Source organism: Protopterus annectens, chromosome 11.part0 (genome assembly GCF_019279795.1).
Source record: "Protopterus annectens isolate FY-2018-M chromosome 11.part0, PAN1.0, whole genome shotgun sequence".
NCBI classification, from domain to species: Eukaryota; Metazoa; Chordata; order Ceratodontiformes; family Protopteridae; genus Protopterus; species Protopterus annectens.
Genome location: NC_056745.1, coordinates 1,158,361,689 through 1,158,377,956, shown reverse-complemented (window position 1 = coordinate 1,158,377,956; position 16,268 = coordinate 1,158,361,689). Strand labels below are relative to the sequence as shown.

General features: G+C 42.3%; 1 protein-coding gene across 1 annotated transcript in view; it reads left to right on the top strand.

Moving 5' to 3' along the window:
- SLC26A5 (solute carrier family 26 member 5) overlaps positions 1-16,268 on the top strand; it is a 1,021,139-nt gene that overhangs the window by 468,287 nt on the left and 536,584 nt on the right. The gene's annotated exons all lie outside the window — the stretch shown is intronic.

The window sequence follows — 16,268 nt, the reverse complement described above, 5'->3', positions numbered from 1 at the left end:
ACAGGATAGCTGCTTCTCTAAAACAGCCACCACACCAGTCCCAGCTTCAGGTGTGAGATCTGTCAAGCTTGACTGTGTGTCACTGCATGTACACAAGATACCGCATCATCAAAGTCATTCCCTAGCGGGATATCTGCAGGAATATCCTCAAACACACCTACCTGCTTGCTTCCTCTTCCACCCTCCCAGTCAAGACGAACCCTAACCAAAAGTACTTGGAATGGGGACCCTCCCAAAGCTCTGACTGGAGTGGACTGCCCAAGCAAGTGCTGCTCTTCTCTAACCAGTGCAGGTCTCAACAATGGTTATATCACAATGTGTGTCTTTCGTAGCAGTAACCTGTTTACCATCTACTAAAACTGGCACTCTTGTTTTCAAACAACATACCACTGGCAGTTTGTCATCCCTACTTGCTGGCTCCCTCACCTTTGTTTCTTACCTTGTCTCGATGGACATTTGACTGCTGTGTGGCCCCTCTGGTTACATTTGAAACATGTAATCCCTAACCGTATACTTGGACTAATAGTTTCCACTGTTGCTGGTGTATTCTGTTGGAGTGGTTTAGATGGCCCCCCATGAGTTCCCTTATAGCCATATGCAACACTGGGTATCCCTTTCTTATGCATCTGTGCTCGGCTTGCTAAGTAGAGATCTCCTTTTCTCCCCATCGCCTCCACAGAGTTGCACTTTGTGTGCTAACCAGATTCTCATGTCATCAGGCAAAGTACTGAGCTCTTGTTCCTTCACAAAAAAGGTCTGCAAGTCCCTCAAAAGTGATGACCTGACACCCACTCACCCATCTGTGAAAGTAAGTACATACTTAAATCAGCAATATAATCACATACACTTTTATCTGCCTTGCTTCTATGTTCACAAAACCTTTTTCTTTAAGATTCAGGTGTTCAGAAAGACAGTTTTTAACTTTAACATAATTCAAACCGTCTACATCTGACAATTTTGACATGGCCTGAACAGCTTTACTATGGAGTAAGGGAGTCCGGAGCCGAACCCAGATCTCACGGTCAGCATCATGCTGTCTACCCTCTCAAATATGTGAATAAAACTGTCAAAGTAGTAGTCGCTATCCCTGTATTGAGGAAAACGTTTACTGATCTTTACAGCTTCTGGGGTCTGGTTATTCCCTTCTCCATTATCTCTATGACACTCTCGAAGGGTAAGAATCTGCACTTCATGCCAATGCGCTCTCTCATTTTCATCTGCTTCTAAATGTTTCAGTCTCTGCTCAGTCTCCAGACATTTGGCTTCCAGTTCATATTGACACTGTTTCTCTTTAGCCTTCAGTTCATATTGACGCCGCTTCTCTTTAGTCTCCAGTTCACAACAGTGCTGCTTCTCCTTTCCTCAGCCTCATGTCGTTGGGCTACCAGGCACAGTCTCCAGTTATTTGGCTTCCAGTTCATATTGACACTGTTTCTTCTCAGCCTCCAGGATCGCATTCTCTTCTCTCTTCTGCTTCCAAACACAGTCTGTCTAACTCCAAACAGATTCTCAGGTCCTCCGAAGAAAAGGTGGACTGTTTTGTCTTGCAGGCTGCACAGCCCCAATACCAAACTGGATATCCTCCGAATGGCTGGTCTGAGTTGAAGCTGCAATTAAGGCTGAGATCATTGCTTCCTTAGTCAGATTGGCATCACCAGTCCTCTGGTTTCACACTCTTGGCCAGCTGGTTCTTTGTCAGCTTACCACAGTCTTTTTTGCTGACATCTTTGCCCGCTGTCCCTGACTATCTAACTAAAAATAAATAAAACTGTGGTGGACTGAGATTCTGTATTTTTACTTTTTTGGTTGTCGAAAGTGCACACCTTAATGACATCTACCCACAGGCTACTGAAGTCCAATTAAATATCCGACAGCACTGCCACCAAATAATGTGAAATCCGGACAGTACCCCACCAGACTGCCAATAATAATGTGACATTCCCCACTATCCTGGGTTAGTAATCCTCACTACTAACTCCAATGTGAGACTGTCACTTAAACAGAAGTAATATTTCACAATTTTCCCCCAAGCGCACAACAGCAACACACACTATATAACCTGGGACTGGACTGTATACTTTTTTGTACCCTTAATGTAACTCTTTATTACACATCAGTGTTGTGTGTCCCAGTTCAAAACCTCTGATACACTTGCACTTAAATTAAATCTCACACATCCAAGCACTTCTGGGATAGTGTGACACAGATTTCCACCTGTGTCCCTTCCCCAAAATAATACGGTAACACACCGCCACCCTTTTAAAGGGGTGTCTAATTATCAAAATTAGATATTAAGACAAATGTTAGCAAATGACCTAAAGCAGCCAGACTTTCAGAATGGCCCGGGAAGTTATCAAAGCAGATGTAAGCACTGTCAAATCACTAAAGAAAACACTGATTGACCAGCCACAATGTAAGTTAATAAAAATATTTAATAATGAGCAAAATGATTAAAAATATAAAACTGTAATTTTTAATAAACAAACAGAACTCAGTCACCAGGAAAATGAAATCAGTACTTTAGGATAGAAATCCAACATTCAGAAAAACTCTGATTAGTTATAATTTCCTATCTAACTAAAGAACACTGTCCCTGATCTAAACTAAGTTGTTCAAACAGAGCAAAGGTAGGCATACAGTTCTTGGTGAGTCCTTTTGGGTATCCACTGCACAGTACAACTGTAACTGGCTGTTAACTGACAACAAGGGTCAGAGTTGCTGGCGCCATGTCAGACTCAAAGCCTGTCACAAGTGGTGTCCCACAGGGCTCAGTCCTGGGCCCACTCTTGTTTGGCATCTACTTTTCCGAAGTACAAGCAAACACAGGAGGGTTATGGCTGACAAAGTTTGCAAATGACTGCAAACTGGGCGCCATAGTAGAAAACACTTCTGACACAGATATCCTTCAGAAGGGTCTCACAGAAACGGATAACTGGTGCCAGAGCCACGGCCTAAAGTTAAATGCCAAAAAATGCATAGTCATACCCTTCGGGAAAAACAAGGTTACCCCTAGCTACCAAATAGGTGGCAATCCACTGAACACAGAAGAAGTTATCAGGGACCTGGGGACCCAGGTTGATAGTAGTCTGTCATTCGACACCCATGTAGCTAAGGTAGTTAGGAGGACCTTCTACATTGCCCACCTTATCATGAAGGGATTCTCATCTAGATCAAGGGAGGTCATAGTCTCCCTTTACTCATCACTCATCAGACCAATGATTGAGTACAATGCCCCATTCGGAATGTATCTGACCCGACACTTGCAGCAGCTGGAGAGGCCACAAAAGTTCCTCACCGAAAGGATAAAGGGTCTCAAAAATCTGTCCTATGCTGCCCGACTGAAATAACTCCAGCTCTATTCAGTCGCCACGCTTGCTCAGAGGTGACCTTTGCCTAACATACAAGGCCATGTCAAACCCAGATTTGATGAATATGCTTCACCTCAAAAATCTAGATCCATCAGAGCCACAAGGGCGGAGACTTAAACCTCGACACGGCTATTAATAGGACGTGCTGGAGGGATAGATTCATCACCCAAAGACTCCCTATGCTGTGGAACAAAATCCCGGTACATGTGAGGCAGAGCACCTCGCTGGCCTTGTTCAAGAGAAATCTTGACTAATGGATGGGAGATCGCAGATATACCCCAGGGATTACCTCAGTGTCACTGCTCGACAGAGGCACAGCAAAATAATGGGTATAGTTCCCCATACTAAAGGGGTGGCGTAAGCCACAAAACGATGGGCTAGGCTTGTAAATGCCCTCGGGCAGATAGCCTAGTATGAACCTATGAACCTGTGAACTGCCGTCAGTAGGCTATTTTATAGATTAGCCTGTCACATCTGTTCGGTTCTAATTTTCATTTATTTTAAAATCAACCAACAGCTTTTTACCAAAGTTCCTTCTTGTCCTTCAGCCTCTGACAGTAACACATAGCAAATGTCAACATTCATGTGACATCATCTGCAGATCAGCTGATTCTGAGACAGTCTGCAGTTAGAATTTTCTTCACAAATATGTGCAGTTAGAAATATTAAGGAACACTGTTCAAGTCTTTAAAACATTTTGTACAAACAGATTATAAATCAACATGTAAAACCTTATTACAATATCATAGCTAGTCATGCTTGCATATAACACACAGGTTAATCTCACACATCCAAGCACTTCTGCGATAGCCTGACACAGATGTCCACCTGTGGCCCTTCCTCAAAGTAATACGGTAACACACTGCCACCATTTTAAAAGGGTGTCTAATTATGAAAATTAGATATTAAAACAAATGTTAGCAAATGTCCTAAAGCAGCCAGGCTTTCAGAATGGCCCAGGAAGTTATCGGAGCAGGTGTAGGCACTCTCAAATCACTAAAGAAAACATTGATTGACCACCCACAATGTAAGTTAATAAAAATGTTTAATAATGAGTATAATTATTAAAAATATAAAACGGTAATTTTTAATAAACAAACAGAACTCGATCACCAGCAAAATGAAATCAGTACTTTAGGATAGAAATCCAACACTCAGAAAAAAAATGATTAGTTAATAATTTCTTGTCTAACTAAAGAACACTGTCCCTGATCTAAACTAAGTTATTCAAACAGAGCAAAGGCAGACATACAGTTCTTGGTGAGTCCTTTTGGGTATCCACTGCACAGTACAACTGTAAATGGCTGTTAACTAACAACTGCCTTCAGTAGGCACTTTTATAGACTAGCCTAACTGTCACATCTGTTCGGTTCTTTCATTTCATATTTTGAAAATCAACCAACAGTTTTTTACCAAAGTTCCTTTCTGTCCTTCAGCCTTTGACAGTAACCCATAGCAAATGTCAACATTCATATTCCATCATCTGCAGATCAGCTGACTGAGACATTCTACAGTTAGAATTTTCTTCAGAAATATGTGCAGTTAGAAATATAAAGGAACACTGTTCAAGTCTTTAAAACATTCTGTACAAACAGATTATGAATCAACATGTAAAACCTCATTTACAATATCCTAGCTAGTCATGCTTGCATATAATACACAGGTCAATCTGAACTTCTGTACAAAAACTTCAACCAGGCATGCTAGCACAGATGGCAGGGTCTAATTTCTTCACAGGCTGAACAAATGGAAGTTTAAGCTGCTATTTCTGACCAGTTTGAAGGTTACCTGAGAATCCACATACTTTTCAATCTGCAGCTGAAGTCAGGAACAAGCTTCAGCAGTCATCTGAGCAGTATAATGGCATAACAGGACAGTCCCCCACCCTTGCTGCATCACAGTGTTAAGCTTCTACTTGTAAAGTAATGGAAGCATTTCCTTGAGTTAAGACATATGTTGTATCAGCTGCTTTTGCAGATAATACTACTTGAGTATCTTTGACTATGACAGCCACTTGACTTGTAGTTGGTATTTCCAAGAATAAGATAACGTTGGAAAAGGTGGTGACTAGGCATTCAACTCGCACAAAAAAATTTGTAGAAAAATATTTTTTGAGTGCTTTCGTCCTGTCCTTTCAGTTCCTTTAAAATACAGTTTTAGCCTGTTAAGAACAATTAAGAATAATAAGTCACGTGAATCAGTCAATAAAATCTTAAACAACTATGCTAAAAAATAAGCACAACGATAAGTTAATACAAATATACACATTAAAACTTCCTTTAAATAAACATCACTTGTACCTAAAAAATTTTAATAAAAATGTATAAAAAACAGTTTGCAAAAAAACAACATATTCCTACCCAATATTTAACATATATCCTAAATCCTACAATTTCATGGCATTAAGTTTAACTAATGGTTGAATGGAAAGATATCCATTAAGTCCTGGAAAATTATGGGCATTCAGCCTAAGCTGCCATAAAAGCTCTTTGTGCTCGTCTAATTCCCCATTGCCCTCCCCTTGCACTGGGGGTTACTTTTTCAAGAATCCCAAAGTGCAATCTGTCAAACTGCATACAACGTAATGTTTGTACAGTACATCATTGTCATTCTTATTCTCTTGTATTATAATTGTGCTCATAAATTATTTTAAAATGCAAGGAAGGTTGAACACTTTCCTAAATAACTCCCTTAGTTTGACAGTCTCACCTTGTGAAAATGTACTGTGGTTCCTGCACCATTTTCAGAATTCAAAGTTTCTGCTTCAAGAACATGTGAACATTGCAAAATTTCTATCTCAGTATATGTGGCTACTATTAAATAGTCTATACTATAACTCCTTCTCTAATATCCTTTGTTTAGTTTCTCATTCCTCATGCTTTTTTACACAATTCTTGCTTAGGTTGCTGTAATATATAACATTGTTTTACAAGTTTTTTGTACATACTGTATATCAGTATATGTTTTAGCACTCTTAATTTTTGTAATGTACTGTGTATTCTTAGCATAGCTAAACCTTCACATTTTATTCACTGTCACTTCATTGTTATTGTACTGTTGTGTGCTTTGTATGGCTGGTCATTTTATTGAATCTGGGTTGAGACAGAAATTGTCAAAGTAAGATAAGTAAAATAAAAAATGTGTTTTATGAATCGTTCATGATTTATTTCACCGTTCCTAGTCCTGAGTAACTGTATTGGTAAATCTGCAGTAGCAGATTTCGCATCTTCAGTGTATGACCAGTTGAGGTTTCACAACTACCTTGGCAGTTTGTCTAAATGAATAGAATTAAACAGGTTGGAATTGAGTAATACTAAATGTGAAATTCTGTTTCTAGGTAATCTAAAGGCAGGTTACCTATATTCAGTGGATTCCACTTTTGTGCTGCAAAATGTTGAATTTGAGGATCTTGGGGTTAAGGTGGATGAAAAATTGAGTTTCAGAGGCCATGTTAATGTTATGTTACAATAAGAACTTTATTAAGAACAGCATCATCCTGGAAATTTGCATAATAGAAGTCATTTATAAATCTGTAATAAGATCTCTTATGAAATTAGCTGTTTTTTTGTGTGCATATTCAAAAAGCTATATTACATTGGAAAAGTAAAACCAAATTCTCTACAAGGAGATTGAAGTGGGGTTACAAAATTTAGCTTTTGAAGTGAGAATGAAAAAAATGACAGCTGTTCTCAGCTTGGTATAAACTATTTAGGGGGGGTCCTAATTTGGATATATAAGAGTCTGAAAAATGAATACATGCATGGATATCAAATTCCAGCAAAATGATATAATGACCAAAAATAATCCGTTGTTGGTAAAATCAAATAATAAAAAGTATTTTGGCTTTTCCCGGTTAAGGGTCACCACAGCGGAACTCTGGTCCGTTTATGATTGGCAGTGGATTTTACGGTGCCGAGTTGCCAGCCCGACGCCCAACCTTCAACAAAGGCACGCCCATTCACGCTCGCACTTACCTGCATGTCTTTAACGTCACTCAACCGTGGGGAGGACATGCAGACTCCACACAGAAGGTGCTCCAGCCAAGAATCGAACAAGATAACCTCTTGTTGTGTAACGACAGTGCTAACCGCTGCACCACCATGGCTTACAAAAAAATGTGAGCACAAAATTAGGAAGAAATTACTTTCATTTTAGAGTAAGCAAAATATGGAATATGTTCTCTACTGAAGAAAGATTGGGAAAAAAGTTTAGATTTCTTTAAAAGATAAGTAGATGAGTGGTGTGGGGAAAGAGTCTCTTCAGTCATTCAGACATGGAGACTGGCTGGTAATAGGTTCATAGGTTCATACTAGGCTATCTGCCCTAGGGCATTTACAAGCCTAGCCAGAGTGCGTTTGGCTTTCGCCACCCATTTTAAATTTATTTTGCTATGCCCTTTTTCGAGGTTAGTATACTGTGCCTCTGTCTAACAGTGACACAGAAGTGATACCCGGGGTAAACCTACGATCTCCCATCCACTCATCAAGATTCCTCTTGAAGAGAGTCAATGAGGGACTCTGCCTAACCTGGACTGGGATTTTATTCCAGAGTGAAGGGAGCCTCTGGGTTATGAATCTGTCCCTCCAGCATGTCCTATTTATTTCAGTGCTAAGGTTCAAGTCTCTCGAGTGCGTAGCTCGATGGGATTTGGATTTTCTGAGGTGCAGCATGTCCATTAATTCCAGGTTGGGCATGGCTTTGTACATCAGGCACAGATCGCCTCTGAGCAGGTGGTATGCCACTGAGTAGAGTTGGAGTTTCTTTAACTGGGCAGCATAATGCATCTGTTTGAGCCCTTTGATCCTCTTGTGAGGTACTTTTGGGGTCTTTCCAGTTGCCGCAGGTGTCTGGTAAGGTACATCCCAAAAGGGGCATTGTACTCAATTATGGGCCTGATGAGGGATGAGTAAAGAGGCACAATGACCTCCCCTGATCTAGATGTGAATCCCTCCATGATTAGGTGGGCTATATAAAATGTTTTTCTAACCACTTTGGCCACGTGGTTGTCAAATGAGAGATTGCTATCAACTTCGGTCCCCAGGTCCCTAATTACTTCTTCTGTACTTAATGGATTACCACCTATGTGGTAATTTGTGGGCATTTTGTTTTTGCCAAAGGGGATGACTATACACTTTTTGGCATTTAGCTTGAGGCCATGGCTCTGGCACCAGTTGTCTGTTTCTATGACGCCCTTTTGGGGGATGCTTGTGTCGGCTGGAGAGTCGATTATGGCGCCCAGTTTGCAGTCATCTGCGAACTTGGTCAGCCACAGTCCTACCGTGTTGGCCTGTACCTCCAAGAAATATTTACCGAACAAGAGAGGTCCCAGGACTGAGCCTTGTGGGACGCCACTTGTAACTGGTTTGGAGTCTGACATGGCTCCAGCAATTCTAACCATGTGGTTTCTGTCCTTGAGCCAGTTTGCAACCCATCTAGTGACATAGGGGTTTACATTTAAGCTGGTGAGCTTATCTATAATGCCCGAGTGGGGTATTGTATCGAAGGCTTTTGCGAGGTCCAGGTAGGCTGTGTGGACCACCTTCCCCTCGTCAATGGCCTTGGTGACTGTTTCAAAGAAATCAACCAGGTTTAAGAGGCAGGATCTGCCCTTAACAAAGCCGATCTGGGTAGGATCCAATGTCTGTAGGCCCCCAATATCTCTATTTATGAGGTCCATGATGATCCTTTCCATAGCTTTGCAGACCAAGCTAGTCAGGCTTATGGGGCGATAGTTTCTAGGATCCATTGAGGCACCACCTTTGTGGAGAGGGACCACTGTTGCTGTACTCCACTCTTTGGGTACATATCCTGTAGTAAGGCTGAGATTGAACAGTAGTTTTATGTTTGGGTTTAGCTGTTCTTGGAGTTCATGTAGGATGCAGCCAGGGACACCGTCTGATCCCATTGATGCTGTGTTTTTTGCTTTGGAGAGGGTGGCTCTTACCTGAGCATCTGAGATGTCAAGGGGGCAGCACTCTACTGGGATAGATATTTGCCCTTTTGGTGGGGAGGGGGGGGAGAAGTTTGCGCTGAACCTGTCAGCTAGGATGTTGGCAATGTCTGTGGGTTTGGTGTATTTTTTGTCATTTTGAGCTAATTCTAAGCATATCTGGGAATTCCCACCCAGGTTCCTAACATAACTAAAGAAAGCCGTGTGATTATCCTTAGTGTCCTGTGCAATTTTTCTCTCGAAGCTGGCCTTAGACAATTTTATGAGTGCCCATAGTTTTTTGCTAATACTGATCAGAGATGCCTTCCCTTTATGGGATTTTGCTCTATCATGTAGTAGCTTCCTCCTTCTATTGTATAGTTTGTTTATGGCTGGGGTCCACCAGACAGGACGTCTGCCTTTGGAGTATTGGGTCTTGGTTTTATTTGGGATTGCATGATCCATGCATTCCTGAAGGTGTTCATAGAATGCATTTATAAAGGATTCTGCTGTCTGGGCCGTATTTTCCACAGGCCCGGGGGCTTTGAATGATTCCACCTCGATTTTGAGGAGTGTGAAATTTGCTTTAGAGAAGTTTTTCACTGTGGTTTTCTGGGCAGGGGGTGGGGTCGGGGTGTGAATATCCAGTGAGATTAGTTTATGGTCTTATCTTAGCAGTGAGGGATACACTTCTGGTCTGGAGCATAGAGTCCCCATGTTGGTGATGATCAGGTCCAGTATGTTTTCCCCTCTTGTGGGAATGGTAACAAGTTGTTCCATAGCATTTGAGTTTATAAATTCTAGGAACCTTTGGGCTAGGGTGTTGGAGCTAGAGTAATGCTCCCAGTCTATGTTTGGGTAGTTGAAGTCGCCCAATATAATGGTGTTTGGAGAGACCGTCATATTTTCCAGTGTTCTCAGGAAGGCCGAGTGGGGTTCCTGGGTTTGGGAGGGTGGTCTGTAGCAGGCTATAAACTGGAAGGCAGTTTTACCCACTGTTAGTTGCACATGGATAGTCTCTTATGCTTTGTGCTGTGCCACCAACCTGGAGGTGTGGGTATCTTTGAAGAATATTGATACTCCCCCTCCTTTTGTGGTTCGGTCCAAGTTTTGGGGCCGAAAAGCATGGTATGAGGTATAACCTGGTAGTGCTGGGGTGCTCTCAGGAGCCTTGAACCAGGTTTCTGTTACTGCACTGATATCGATGTTCTCCATGCTAAGGAGAGTTTCGAGTGCGTGCATCTTGAGGTTTAGACTTCTGGCGTTGAGTAGCATTACTCTTAGTTTCTTATCCCTTGTGATATCTATGGAGGTGGGTTTGTCTTTTGAGCCTTGCCTAAAAAAGGCACTATGGGGGTAGCAAGAGCCTTTGCCAATATCCGAAAGCCCAGGGGTGACAGGTGCAAGCCGTCCCTAGCGAAGCATCGTGGCTTGTCGAGCATGTCATCCCAGGATGACAGGCATTGGATCCCCTTTGAATGACACCAATACTTAAGCCAATTGTTGAAATTGATCATCTTGTCTTCATATTGTGGCATCATTCTTGGTGAGGGTAAGATGCTACTCAAGGTCAGGGTCATACCGGCCTGGGCTACATGCTCAGAGTGCTCCTCTATGTCTCTTTTCATGTAGTCCAGGGAGGTACGTCTCAGGTCATTCACACCAGCATGGACAATGACTGAGTCATATTTGTACTTGCCTTGGAGTGACCTGAGTGCTTGTGTTATGTGGCGGATCCTAGCGCCCGACAGGCAGCTCACCGTGACCTTCTCCTTGTTCAGCCTGGTGAGCGGGACGTCAGTGTGCCTGATGATAGAGTCACCTATTACAAGTGTATCAGGTGTGTTGTTTAGCCTTAAGGGCTGTGACTGTTCGGCACACTGGCTTTGTGAGCTATGTGTTGCACGTGTTTTGTTTTGGGGTAGCGGTTGCTTGGGTGTCTGCTTTGGAGGTCTCTGCTGCTTTGGCAGATTTTTGTTTAGAGCCTCCAAGTATGTTTTTGTGTGTTCATGTGTTTGGTTTGCTGTCGTGGTAGGTCTGTGTGAGACTGGAATTGTAGTGAGTGTGGTTTCCTTCTCCTCCTGACTGGTTACACCAGTACTGAGTTGAGAGAGCTTAGCCTTCAGTTTGGCTACATCTCTCACGTGTTGGAATTTGTTGGGAGGAGGAGAGGGTTGTCTCTGTACATGAGGCAGTTGTAACATTGCCTCAAGATTCCCAGATTCACCAGCTGGACTGGATAGGACATTGACAACTGACCTTTGGATATGCTAGAATAGTATTGGGAATTCCTTTATAATTGAAAAAAAGGGCCAATGGGGAACAAGGTACTCAAGGGGAGTTTGTGAGGGTGTAGTGCTTTTAATTTTTTAGTGCTGACTTAGTGAGCAAGTGCCAGGTAACTTAAATGCAATGTGTTACAGGTAACTTAAATGCAAAAATGACAAACAGTAACTTTCTTTCAAGTGAAACAAGGAAATAAGTACAGTAAGCAATGCAGATATCACTAGAGATCCACAGAAGCGCTGAAAAGCCGCGTTTTAGGTGGAATTAGCGTTTCAGGGAAATAACAAGCATACAAACAAAGCTAGATTCAGCAGGCCTTGATCTAGTCTATGCTACAGCAAACAAGGTGTACCAATTTCAGTAAGAAATTATTTTTGTAAAGGTCTCTTAGCCTTTTTTTAGCATTGTAACTTTGTAATGCATAGGATTGGATTGGGGGGGGCTCTGATTACATTGCATGTTGGTGGTTAGCTTGGCAACAAGGCTGCTATTCTTCTCATCGTAATCTCCTTTAAGATATGTTTTTGCTCACATATTAACATGCCTAATAGAGGTAGTATTAGTGAAGTGGGTGTATATAGTTAGACTACTGCTTTTCTGCCTCATTATGGTTGCTGTTTCTAATGTGGTTATTGATGTACCTTCTCAGGAAGATACATCTCTGTGATAGTATTCTGTAGCTATAAATACCTTTTCTTTTTCATTACTATATACACATTTTCAATATTTTAGTATAGACTGTCAATGGCTTAGCTAGTCCAATTAAAAAGGCTAGGATATTTACTTTCACCCCTATCTTATTTTGCTACTGGAAATCCAGTTAAGCATGGAAGAACATCTGAAACCAATGGAGGGGGTGCATATTGGGGGCATTTGCATCATATGTATCGGTCACAGATTGAGTATAGTAGTTCTGATCTCAGAGTACCCCATTCGAATTGGTGGCTAAGCTCTATGATGTTCAAGGAGTACCCCATTCGAATTGGTGGCTAAGCTATATGATTAAGGAAGGTTTATTGTAATAAAACGGGTTTCTTACTAGACAATCGTCTTCAAGGCAGTGAGCATGATAAAGGAATGGATAGATTTTCAGGAGGGGATTGTCATGGGGAATGGGGACAGGAGCACTGAGTGCTCACATAACAAGGTTCACTCAGGCCATGTATGATTCATATCCCACCACTGGGCAAGATGATAAAGTATCTTAGTAAAGGTATGGGAATCATACCTCTCAACCTGGAAGCATCAAAAACCTGGACAAGGCCCATGAAAAATAGGTACAAATCTACACCCTGATTAATATAAAATTTGCATACATAATTGCATAGCCATGCCCGCTCCAGTAGAATTGTGGGATACCAACTTTCAAACGCAAACTGAAGAACAGACGACCAAAATATTGCCACTAAAAAAGACACTCTCAGACACTTGAAAGCACAAGAATACCACACCAAGGCATGGAATAATTCCCCAAAAGTTTATTATTGTTAGCGCTTTTGTCCTGAGCAGTGAGAAGACTTCTTCAGAAGTCTTGTCACTGCTCAAGACGGAAGCACTAACAACAGTAAACTTCTGGGGAATTATTCCATGCCTCAGTGTAGCATTCTTCTGCTTTCAACCAAAATATTGCACCAGAGTCCCCCTGCAGCCATTCCAGTGTCCCATTACCTGACTGTTTCTCCCCATTTACCATAGGTTCATAGGTAGGTACTAGGCTATCGGCCCTAGGGCCCATACAAGCCTAGCCAAAAAATGTACCCTGGCTTTCGCCACCCAAGAAAATTATTTTCCTGTGCCCCTGTCGAGCAGAGCCACAGAAGTGCTCCCCGGGGTGAATTTCCCATTTCCCATCCAATCATCAAGATTTTTCTTGAAGAGTGCTAATGAGGAGCTCTGTTTGACATAGATAGGTAGTCTGTTCCAGAGTATGGGAAGTCTCTGGGACAGGAATCTATCCCTCCAGCATGTTCTGTTTATTGTGGTGACAAGGTTAAGGTCCCTAGAGCGTGTAGTTCGGAGGGATTGGGATTTCTTTAAGTGGAGCATGTCCAACAGCTCTGGGTTTGACATAGCTTTGTATGTTAGGCAGAGATCGCCCCTGAGTAGGCGATGTGCGATGGAGTAAAGCTGTAGTTTTTTGAGACGGTCTGCATAGGGCATCTGTTTGAGGCCAGTAATCCTCTTTGTGAGGTATTTCTGTGGTCTTTCCAGTTGTTGTAGATGTCTTGTGAGGTACATACCAAAAGGGGCGTTGTACTCTATAATGGGTCTAATGAGTGATGAGTAGAGGGGAAGAGTGACCTCTCTTTTTCTGGATGAGCATCATTTTGTGATGAGGTGAGCCACGTAGAAGGATTTTCTGACCACTGTGGCGATGTGATTATCAAAGGAGAGACCACTGTCCACCTGTGTCCCATGGTCTCATCACATTTTTGGCATTAAGTAGACTACCAGCTATGTGGTAGTTCATGGGTACAGAGTTTTTACCAAAGGGGATGACCATACACTTTTTGGCATTGAGCTTCAGGCCATGACTTTGACACCAGGTATCTGTCTCAGTGAGGCCCTTTTGTAGTTTGTCCACATCGTTAGGAGTTTCGATTATGGCTCCTAGTTTGCAGTCATCTGCAAACTTTGTTAGCCAAAGACCTTCTGTGTTGGCCTGCACTTCAGAGAAGTAGACAGCCAAACAGGAGAGGACCCAGGACTGAACCCTGTGGTACTCCACTTGTCACTGGTCTGATGTCAGATTTGGAATCCGCTACATTTACAGTGTGGGTTCTGTCCGTGAGCCAGTTGGCAACCCATCTTGTGACATAGGGATTTATACCTAGTTTAGTGAGCTTATCTATAATTCCAGAGTGGGGGATGGTGTCAAAAGCCTTGGCGAGATCTAGATAAGCTGTGTGAACCATTTTACCCTCATCTATGGCTTTGGTGACTGCTTCAAAGAAGTCAATCAGGTTTAGGAGACATGATCTGCCTTTTACAAATCCAAACTGTGTAGGGTCCAGAGTTTGGAGATTACCAGTGTCTTTGTTTATGAGTTCCACGATGATACATTCCATGGCCTTGCAGACCAGGCTCGTCAGGCTAATGGGGCGGTAGTTCCCGGGGTCCTTCGTGGCTCCCCCTTTGTGGAGTGGGATAACTGTCATGGTGCACCATTCAGTGGGTACAAAGCCTGAGGTGAGGCTATGATTGAACATGGTACTTAGGTAGGGTGCCAGTTCATTCTGTAGTTCATGTAGAACGCAGCCTGGGATATTGTCAGGTCCCGTGGATGCTGTGTTCTTGGCTTTGGAGAGTGTGTTTTTTACCTGTGCAGCCGTGATTATAGGAACTTTGCATTCTTCCGGTATAGAGATGGGCCCTCTAGGGGGTGAGAGGGGGTAAAGTTAGCACTGAACCTATCTGCTAGGATGTTGGCAATATCAGTTGGTTCTGTATATTTAGTGCCATTATGCTGTAACTCAGAGCAGATCTGAGTGTTCCCATTTAGATTCTTGACATAGCTATAGAATGCTTTCTGGTTGCCTTTAGAGTCGGTGGAAATTTTGTTTTCGTAACTAGCTTTGGAGGATTTTATGAGGGATCTCAGCTTCTTACTGTGGTTGACCAGGAAGTTCCTCCAGTCATGGGATTTTACTCTTTTTTGCAACAGTTTCTTTCTTCTGTTATAGAGTTTGTTTATGGCAGAGGACCACCAGATTGGCTTCCTTTTTTGGAGGATAACATCTTGGTTCTATTAGGGATAGCATGATCCATGCACTCGTGTAAGTGCTTATAAAGTGCATTTGTGTAGGATTCGGCAGTCATTCCTCTATTGTCCGTCTGCATGGGTGTCATGAAGTTTGCCACTTCTGTCTTAAGAAGTGTGAAGTTGGCTTTTGAGAAGTTTTTTATGATGGTTTCCCTGATTGGGGCTGGGGGTGGGATGTGGATGTCTAGGCTGATTAGCTTGTGGTCAGATCTGACCAACGAGGAATTGACCTCTGGTGTGGAACACTGGTTTCCCATGTTGGTAATGACAAGGTCTAGGATATTGCTGCCCCTGGTGGGGGTGTGAATAAGTTGATCCAAGGCGTTGGAATTTATGAATTCTAGAAAATGTTGAGCAAAAGAGTTGGTACATGAGTAGTTTTCCCAGTTAATGGTGGGGTAGTTGAAATCGCCCATTATTAGGGTGTTGGGTTGTATCCTAATACTTTCCAGTGTATCAAGAAATGAGGAGTGTGAATCCTGGGGCATGGTGGGGGGTCTGTAGCAAGCTACAGTTTGGATTGCGGTCTTGCCCAGAGTTAGTTGCACTTGGATAATCTCGGATGCATTATGCCATGCAACTAGCCTGGAGGTGTGGATATCCTTAATGAATATGGACACGCCTCCGCCTTTAGTGCTTCTTTCATAAACACTAATGTGCATACTGCTTTACTTCTACAATGATTTGGATTTTATTTTTATATTTTATAGCACAATACACAAACACTAATAGACATCTGCTAAACAAAGCAGTACTGTCTCACATTGAAAATAGACTTAGCATTAAAACTTCTGTGCCCTTGAAACTCACATTCACTGAAACAGCATTGAAACCCACACCACATCCAAAGAAAATGCATCTGGCCTGTGGTGGCTAAAGATTACCTTTGGGCTGTTTTCAAATCATAGGCCTCTTACACACA